The following is an 8,800-nucleotide window of genomic DNA, read 5'->3' on the forward strand; positions in this document are numbered from 1 at the left end:
GGGAGGGGGTGCAGATGGCAAAAGAGAAACGCACTCAGACCTGCTCCAGAGGCAGCCGGGAAGTCCCCCCCGCTGGAGCTGCTGGTGCGTGCTGAGGCACCTGGGTGACCGGTGCAGCCACGGAGGAAGGCAGAAAACCCCAGCTACTCTTGGGACCCTGGCAAGCGAGTCCTTTCCGGTCTCAGAAAATAGAGGTGGCATGGAGAGGGGCACAGGCGTGAGTGCCTCTGGCGAAGGGGAGACGCCAGGCTCTGGGGCAGAGTGCAGTGCCACCCACTCGTGTGGGGAAGTGGGCTCCAGGATGTCCAAAGTGATGGGCAGCCCTGGGCTGGTCCCTCTGGGGGGTTGGCTGGGGTCTGAGGGCAGCCACCTGGCAGTGGCTCGTCCTGGACCTTGGGAGCTGGCCACTCACAGAGCCTGGGCCAGGAATTGCTGCAGGTGCTCTGGTCCGGGGTTTTCCCCGTGGAGTGCCTGTGTTTTGGGAAGACACCAACCACTTCTGGCACCCGCCTGATCTGGGGAAAGCTAGGGGAGTCTACATCTTAACCCCACCTGCACCACATCCAAGAGTGTGGTCCACGTTCATGGACTCTAGGGACTCTGGTAGAAGGAGCAGGGTTTTGGCAACTGCAGGGGTGAAATATGACTTAACCTACCTCCCAGACTGGGCAGCCTCAGCTCAGCTGACATCTTAGGCACCTGCAAATGCAGTTTGAGCTTTTACAGACCTGGACTTCTGCCGTTTCCCAAGGGACCCTGTGAGGAAACCGTCTTAGGGCTGAGAGGAAGATTTGGTCAGGGTGGCTGAGTTCCAGAATCACCCTTCTGTACCCAGGGACCTTGGCCGTGATGCTTATCTTCTCTTTGCCTTGTTATCAGGAAACTAGGGGACATTCCCTCCACTCCAGTGCCTCCTCAGTGCTAACAGTGACCTAGGAAAGGGCTCATCCTCTGGAGCCTGGCTTCAGAGAGGCTCTACGGTGCTTTACCACATCCAGGCTGAGTGACCTCAAGCAGGTTTCTTGACCTCTCTGGGCCTCAGCTTCTCATTCTATAAAATGGGGACAAACAAAAGGCTTTGTGGGGACTGCATGCGATTGTCGTGCACGTGAGTGCGTATGTGATTCTCTCTCTCTTTCCAGGGCCTCTCTGGGTCCTCCCTTTTGCCTTCCTAGATGGAGCCCAAATTCTTCCCCTCGTGTTTTTCTCTTTTGCCTTCTTCCGCTTCCTACACTCCCACTCCATTTTATTTCATCTACACCCCTCCCTCTTTTGCTATCAGTTTCGTTTCTCTGCCACAAACATCTGGGGAGGCCCTGCCGGCCCTCCCAGCGGCACCCGCCCTGCCCACTTCTCTAGGGCTTGCCCGGTGGTGGTGATGGTGGTGGCGGTGGTGGTGGGGTGGCTGTGCTGACATCACTGGGCGTTTATCCACTGCTCCTTGCCTAACGCAAATTTCATCCTCGTTCTCTCTGAATCAATTCACTTTTATTGCCTCAGCTGCTCAAAAGCAATTTTTCAAGAACAAAAAGGTCAGCACGTCCAAGACTAATCAATTCTCGGAGAGCTCCTGCCGCCGCCAGGGGAGCCAACGACCGGCAACCCCCGCCCTTCCCGCCGCCCCCCCCCCCACCAGCCCCATCACTTTTATTGCTTCATGATGCCTGTCATTAGTGGTGTGTTTGAGAAGCCCCACAGTGTTCTTACAACATAAAACCTGGGCGACTCGCAGGGGTGGGGGCCGGGCGCATTTATGGCCACTCGGTGGCTCCGGACCGTCACAGCTGAGCTGATGGATCGCCTGCCCGGGGAGCCGGGACAGGAAGTATCCAGCCACTTGTTTACAAGCAGAGTTGGGCTCTGCCTGCTGTTCTCAGTCCCAGCCCCCTGCCCCTCAATGACCTTGACATTGGCTGGCTATGCTTACCCCCTTCCGGGAATCTCCCCTCGAGACCACCCTGGTCCCCACTGCAGCCCTACAGGAGGGTAGAATATGCCATCCAGAGCCTCTTCCTTCCCATCTGCCCACCACGATGCCAGGCTCAGCCCTCTCAATGCCATGAAGTCTGCATTACCATTCCACAAATGGGAACTGAGGCCCCATATCACCGAAGGAGGAAGGGGCAGATGCAGACTTGGAATGGTTATGTGACCTGCCCCAGGCTGCAGACACAGGCCATGCCAGTGGAAAGCCAGGTCAGATCTGCCGTTCCAGGTTTTGCTCTTCCAGGACCCCAGATGTCCTTGTCCCATCCTATCCTGATACCTGACACAGCAACAGCAGTTACAAAGCGCCAAGGATTTGGGGGCACACACTATGCTCAGTGCTCTACTTGGATGATCCCTACAACAACCATATTATAGGCATGCTATGTCCATTTCACAGATGAGGAGACTGAGACAGGAGGTACAGTATTGTGCTCAAGGCTACACAGCTGGAAATGAGCAGTGGGGACTGGAACCCAATTGTCTGCTTTTTGCTCTTTTAATCCCTTTGTAAAATGCCTTGGAATATGAAATATCCCAAATAAGCAAATCCAGAGACAGAGATCGCAGATCAGTAGTTGCCTGGGGTTGGAGGAGGAGAAGAAGCTGTTTGGTGAGCACGGATGGAAGGATTTCCTTCGGAGTAAGGAAAATGTTCTATAACTAGACAGCAGCGGCCATTGCACGACATTGTGAGTGTAGTCAATGCCACTGAATTGTACACTTTTAAATGGTTGATTTTTTGTTACTTGAACTTCTTTTCAATAAATTAGTGGGGGGAAGAAAACAAAACAGTTTGGGTTTTTCTAAGCTGACAAGAGGCTGGGTGACCCACCAGCTCTGGAAGTCCCTGCAGAAGTGGTTTGTGGCTGCTCTTTTGAAGGAAGTATGCCAGCAAGAGAGACTTTGAGATATCCTCCACCCGGCAGAGAAGTCATCTCTCCTAGGAAGCTTTCCCAGCTGACCTCACCTGCTCTGATGTCTCCTCCCAAGCACCATGGCTTCTGTGGGGTCTGGGAGTGCAGGCTGTTCTTGGCTGGGAGCTGCAGGTGAGAGGCCTCGCGTCTTTTCCCTGCAGGATCGCTGTCCAGGCCAGACCACAGCCTCGTCACACCTGCCTCTGCCGGGCGACTCCTGGGCTCTGGCCACAACACCAGGGGGCTGGTGCTCCTGGCTCTCTGCCTGACAGGACACACACACTCGTGCATTTCTGGCTTCTCTTGAGACCCTGGCAGCTCCCTAGGCCCTTGGCCCTCCTTTGGCCTGAGCTCCCCACCCCCCAAGGCTTGAGCTGAGCTCTTGAACCTACGTGGGTCCTCAAGGCCACCTGGTCATCTGGTAGACACACAGTCTGCCGAGCAGCGCCCCCTCCAGGCTTTCTTGAACAGTACAACAATGGTGAGCTCACTGCTCCCCAAGTCTCTAGAGTTCTAGATTGCCTGACAAGCCCATGGAAAAGCAAGCCTTGTCTCCTGTCCCCAGGACAGACGGGCACACCTGGGAAGCCTACACCAACCCCCACTCAGTGGTCTCTGAAGGTCCCCGACATGGACCCTTCCCGGCTACCCCTCTTGCTTTCCAAGGCTATGCCCGTCAGGAGCCCAGACCCTGCTGGGCAAAGCCTCCCTGCCACCCAGGAAGATGACCTTCAAGCAAGTGTCTCTTATGATATCCAAGTTGCGTCCCATAGGCCTTGGGGAGCCTGTGTTCCAGGATGAGAAGGGAGTCTCAGGGCTAAAATTAAATCTCAGGCAGGTGAACCTCTGTGGCACGTGGGCCCTTGTATCAGCCGGATAGCGGAATTCAGGAAACTGGTCAGAAAACTGACCAGGAGGCTATCTCGAGCAAGTCCTTTTCCTTTTCCAAGTTGGAATTGTGTTGGGAAGACCCAGTGGGATGAACCAGTGAAAATACCCGGAAGACAGCAAACGCCAATTTCTTTAAGCATGTTTGTTTCTTTAACAAGGGCGACGACCTTTCCTGAACCATCTCTCCATCCTTGGCATGGTGTCAAATACCAACTAAACCTGTTCCCATTTAGCCCGGCCAGCCAGGGAAGAAAGGGTCTGGCCTGAGTGGTGCCACTTTACAGACAGGGACAGCGAGGGCAGGGTGGCAGGAGGCCCACCGGAGGTTCCCCACCAAGTGGCAGGTCCCGGTGTCCACAGCAGGCACCACTCTGGCCCCTTGGCCTCCCCATCAACACGCCTGACTTCCAGGCCTCGGAACTTGATCTGCTTCCCTGTTCCGGCTGCTGGGGCCCCTGCCAAGTCCTTGACTGCACGGCAACTGCTGCACATTCTAAGAAATCCCTCCTGGGGTCTTCTCAGGAGCCCGGGTGAGGCAGGAAGTCCCCTGGGGCTGGGGAAACAGTGGTAGCAGGTGGCACCCAGAGTCCTGGGCAGGGGAGCTCTCCTGGGGGCAGGCTGTTGAGCTGGAGGCAGGATCCTGAGGCCCGGCACAGGGGATCCTGCTGGGAGCTGGCAGCTACACATGGACAGAGGGCTCCCTTGGCAGGCCAGCCTCCCTGCCTGACTCATTCACAGACCTTGGACCCTGGAGAGCCAGTGCACCCGGGGTCAGAGAGTTATGCTGCCCAGGGGCTGGGCCTGTCCCGACTTGGGTCCCCTGCCCAAGTGCCTCTCCACAGCAAATATCTGACAGGCTGTTGTTGTCACATTCAGATGAATCTGTGGCGGCTCTATCCTGACCAGGCATGGGGTGCGGGGTGAGGGGCGAGAGGGGAGGGTAAAAATTATTGACCTATGTTATTTCTTAATAATTGAATAAAAATAAACATCTGTGGTTTAACTAATAGCTACATATTTTCAAATCAACTAGTCAGGGTGATGCTGTCTCCAGGTGACTTATGCAAAAGAATGCCATTGAGTTGCTCTGAGTTTTCCCTGGTTGTCATGCTGGGTGCCCCCGGGTCCCCCCAGGTCCCCTCCCCAGCTCCCACTACCCTTTCATGCTTCTAAACCCAAAGGCCACACCATCCCCCGAACAGACCAATCACAATGGGATCCATTATAGTTCTAAAGATACCAAATTTAAAAAAGTAGGGGTTGTCCAGGAATTTAGCCGCACCTAGGAGAGCAGCACAATCAGCTATTGTTGTGTTAGAAGTTTCCCGGTGATAAGAAGGGAGTCTAGAAATGCCGCCTTCTGAACTGATTGCAAAACAGAATGGAAAGTTCAAGGCCATGAGATAGCCAAGCAGAGCCAGCGGCCCCTCTCTGGGTAGATCAGCAAATGCCTCTGACTGGCAACTGGCATGGCGGCTCCCTGTGTCCATCTTCACAGGGCTCCTAGGGAAGGGGCCCGGCTCTGTACCCCCACCAGGAGCCCATCCCCCCTTATCCGGGCCGGGGCGTCTGCTGGCTTCCTGTCCCGAGGGAACTGTCTGGCTTCCTCTCTGAAGTCATTGCCCTTCACCGAGGGCCCCCTGGGAGCAGGCACTGTGCTCTCTGCTCCCTTTCCCAATGGCATTTCCTGGACACTTCACACCCACCTCATGTGAAGGATATTACCATCCTCGCCCTCATACAGCAGGGAAACTGAGGCATAGAGATGAGGATCGGTGGCTAAGACCAGAACTGAGAGCTGAGGGCTCCAGGTTTTTCATCATGTTACACTGATCCTCAGCCATCCTGTGAGATGCCCCCTTGGGGTGTCTGGTTTGCAGGAAGGGCGACCACTGGCCTTGAGCTTCCTGGGTCATTTGCGGTTGCTGGTATGTGCGCATTCTCCAATGGAATCCTCGGGACCAGGTCAGATTACCCTGGGGACTATGTAACTCCCCCTCAATGCCCAGTACTCTCCTCAAGCTCACCCCCCTCCCCAAGAAAGATGGGCCCCAAGTTTAGCCCATCTTTCTTGGGGACACCTGTCCTTGAGCTGTCGTCCTCAGCATTAGCCACCTAGAAGGAGGCAAGTCAGAGAAAGGGGTGGTGGGATCAGAAACCCAGTCCTGGTTTGGGGTGTGTGCTCTGGGCCAGGCTGCCCTTACTTGAATCCAGCTGGCCACTAAGTAGCTGTGTGACCTTAGGTAGATCACTTAACCTCTTTGTGCCCCAGTTTCCTAATCCAGAAGATGGGAGTCGTAATAGTCCTACCCCATGTGGCCATTGTGAGGAATGACCGAGAGAGCTCTGTTGGGTTTCTGCCATATGGTAGATGCCCAGAAAGCATCAGCTTTAGTTAAGCCCCTCATTGTCTAGACCAGTCACAGTGGTCCAGAAACCCATACCCCCTCTTATGCTGAATCCTGTTCTCTGACCATCCCGGGGTCAAAACCAGCCAGAACGTTATGTCCCTCCCTCCACCAGTGACGGCCACTCGTGAGCCCCGCGCCGGGATCCTCCAACCTTCCCCAGCTGGCACATGTCACTCACTGGGAGTGGGTGGCAACTGGAGTCTTCAGGGCTGAAGACATCGAATGCCACAGCCACGGGTTTGGGAACCCTGGACCTTGGAGCTCCCTGATGAATCCCTGTGAGTGAGGCTATCATGGAACAGACAGGGCACTGCCAGTCGAACCCCTGAACTGCCCCAGCTCCCAGCTTAGGGTGCTCCTCCCCCAGCAGCACCGGACACCATGGTGTCCTTGGGTCTCTCCTCAGGATGGAGGCCTTGGCCCAGGATCCTCACTATCCCTGCCAGGGGCACAAGACATTCCCAAGGCAGCTTTCCTCCTCCACAGATCCCCTCACCCTTCCATGTAGCCCCAGGAACCCCTTTCTCCTGCCACCACCTTTCCCAGCCCAGTGAGGCCAGCTCCCCAACAGTCCCTTGGCTGAAAATAAACTCAGTGAAAGATACAGATCCTACAGGAGAGGCCCTTGCTCGCTGCCCGGCTCCAGGTCCCAGCCAGCCATTGCGGTCAATGCTGCCGAAGGCTTCTGCTCCCAGGGCTCTCACGCCCTTGGCCTGAGCAGGGTACACAGGACCAGGGACTGCCGCCACCTGCGTAAGACCTGAGTGTCACAGCAGTGATGGAGGGAAGCAGGCCGGGACTCCCTCCCCAGGGTGGGCTGGGAACAAGTTTGCGATCCCCAGGCTTTCCCAGCCTTGGGACCCCGGTTCTCTCTGCTCCTCTGTGTTCACACCCCTGCCAGGGCAGGGTCCATTCCCCCTGACTCTGCTCTGGGTCGACTCTGAGCTGTAGCAATTTCCTCTGTGATGGCCACGATCAGGCTGAGTGACCGCAGCATGTCCCCAAACTCTGTTCCTGTGTGCTCATCTGTGAACGGGCCAGGAATTTCCCACCTTCAGGGTTCTGTTAGGGCTGGACATGCAGTGGCTAGAGACAACTGGGCCAATGCCCTTGTCCCCTGTCCCTTGTCTTCACCTCTCATACCAGCTGTGGGGCAGTCACCTGAGCCCTTGACGGCCCAGGCCCAGAGATGGGGTTGTGCATGACTGAGGGCTCATGCAGGGCAACAGAGATGGGGACACCCAAGTCTGGAGAAGCTGTGTCCACTGTGCCAGGGGTCAACCCGGCTACTCTTCCTGCAGCAGTGCTCTCCACATGCAACAGACCCTAGTCACGAGGCCACAGCGTGAGTGCTTCTAGCAGGCCAGGCACACGGGATGTGTTTTGTGTGCCTGCTACTTCCTGTTTTGCATCTGATTCCTGAAATGAGCACTAGCGGTGGGTCCTGCTTGTCCACATTTCACTGATGAGCCATGTGAGGCTCAGAGAAGCTAAGTGACTTGCCCAAGGCTACACAGTAAGAAAGGGGCCTTGACTGGAATCAAAAGACCCATGTTCGGTTGGTTTCTGTGGCTCAGCCTGTCACCCCAGCACTTTGGGAGGCTGAGGTGAGTGGATTGCCTGAGCCTGTAGGTTTGAGACCAGCCCGGGAAACTTGGCAAGACCTCCTCTCTACAATAAATCAAAAATAAGCCAGGTGTGGTAGTGCGCACCTGTAGTTCCAGCTACTTGGCTGAGGTGGAAGGATCACCTGAGCCCAGCAGGTCGAGGCCGGGGTGGCTGTGAGTGTGCCATGGCTCTCCATGTCACTTGGGTGACAGAGTGAGACCCCAACTAAAAAAAAAAAAAGACCCATGGTGACAGAGGATGCCATAGAACATCAGGACCATTCTTGGTTGGGCACAGTGGCTCATGCCTATAATCCCAGACCTTTGGGAGGCTGAGGAAGGAGAATCATTTGAGGCCAGGAGTTCAAGACCAGCCTGGGAAACATAGTGAGACTCCCGTCTTTACTAAAAAACAGCCAGTCGTGGTGGTGTGCTTCTGTAGTTCCAGCTACTCGGGAGGCTGAGGCAGGAGGATCACTGGAGCCCAGGAGTTCAAAGCTGCAGTGAACTATGATGGTACCACTGCACTCCAACCTGGGCAACAGTGAGACCCTGTCTCTAAAAAGAAAAAAAAAGAACATTCTCAAACTTGGCTCTAAGCAAAAAGCTGTTCTTGTCTCCCCCGGCCCACTTTGGTGACCCGCTGAGAGGCCTCTGTGCCCGGGATCTAATCTTATCGGTCCATCAGCACTTGTCACGGCCTCTTTTATGATCTGTGTACTCTCACGTGTGTCTGTATTGGTGGCGGCGGTCCTTCATTCAGACAATATTTGCAGAGCACCCAGGAGGGGCCCTCGTTTATTCATTTATTATCTAGCAAACACCCTGAGGCCGCTGCAGACCTGGGGCCAGGCATGACCAATATGGCTGCCCTCTCTGTGCCCATGGGACTCTGGAGTGAGAGGGCACCCCCCAGGGCTCTCGGTGGCAGGTATGGAGAGGGTCTTGATGCAGGGGATTAGGATGTACTGGGTGTGGGCGGAGACAT

This window comes from Carlito syrichta, unplaced genomic scaffold, assembly GCF_000164805.1.
Source record: "Carlito syrichta isolate Samal-C Ts95f unplaced genomic scaffold, Tarsius_syrichta-2.0.1 Scaffold301768, whole genome shotgun sequence".
NCBI classification, from domain to species: Eukaryota; Metazoa; Chordata; class Mammalia; order Primates; family Tarsiidae; genus Carlito; species Carlito syrichta.